The sequence below is a fragment of the Aplysia californica genome, unplaced genomic scaffold, assembly GCF_000002075.1.
Source record: "Aplysia californica isolate F4 #8 unplaced genomic scaffold, AplCal3.0 scaffold00082, whole genome shotgun sequence".
Lineage (NCBI taxonomy): Eukaryota > Metazoa > Mollusca > Gastropoda > Aplysiida > Aplysiidae > Aplysia > Aplysia californica.
In genome coordinates this window covers 682,219-683,283 of record NW_004797352.1, presented here as the reverse complement: position 1 = coordinate 683,283, position 1,065 = coordinate 682,219, and positions in this window count along the sequence as shown.

The following is a 1,065-nucleotide window of genomic DNA, read 5'->3' as shown; positions in this document are numbered from 1 at the left end:
TCTGTCTGTCTGTCTGTCTGTCTGTCTCTCTCTCTCTCTCTCTCTCTCTCTCTCTCTCTCTCTCTCTAACACGCACATAACATAAATGTATACACAATATATACCTAAAATCATATTATATGCACAAAAAATGTTTTAGATAATATTGATTGGTTTGTACACAGGAACACATATTCACAAACGCATTAATTCTATTTTATACATACAGCATAGATTCTAATATGTTAATAGTTCACATATGATATCTTCATAGCAATCAAATCATTTTCAATCCACTGAAAAAAGACGAAAAATAAAATGTGTAATTATACAGTACATTATATACACATAATGTATACAATATACACACAATAATGTATAAAATTGCGATGAACACGTTCGAAACCAAAACTCCTCCTGTGGGAACTTTTGTAGATAATGTATTTTACTCCCATATCGACACACCTTTCGTTATTTAGGAGACGCGCTGTTCCGAACATGCTTGTGTGGGCCAACTCCGGTTGATAGGGATAGGGTGAAGATTCTCGCTTATAGTGCAGTCAAAAATTCGTGCCGCAAGTTATCGTCAAATATCTCTTTTACGGGTGAACCAGTGTCACCCATACTTTGCACAGCAGTTTGTATCAATTTGTCTTAACTTAATCATATTTTTCCGCATTAAAAATCTTTATAAAATACTATAAATCTCCATCACGCGGAAAATACAATTGTTCACAGCACTTCCCGTTTCTCGCACACATTTTGCATACCTACTTCACAGCTTGTCAATGACATTTTTTAGTGGCAAAACTTCATACAAAAAATATCTTTATAATGAACACTTTTTTTTGCCCAAAAGGTTCCCTAAACTTACGTTCAATAAGCATACTATTGCGATTAGAAAAAAAAAAATGACAGACCTGCTTTTAAAAGCGGTATTACCCAAGCTGTAACTTTTATAAAATCTGTAGAAACCATCGACTGGGATTTTTAAAATTAGTGTTTATTAAGGAATTTCCTAGAATACAGTGTGCAGGAGTTTGAAAAAATATTCACCTGTTTAGACAAATTGATATAAGTCATTGT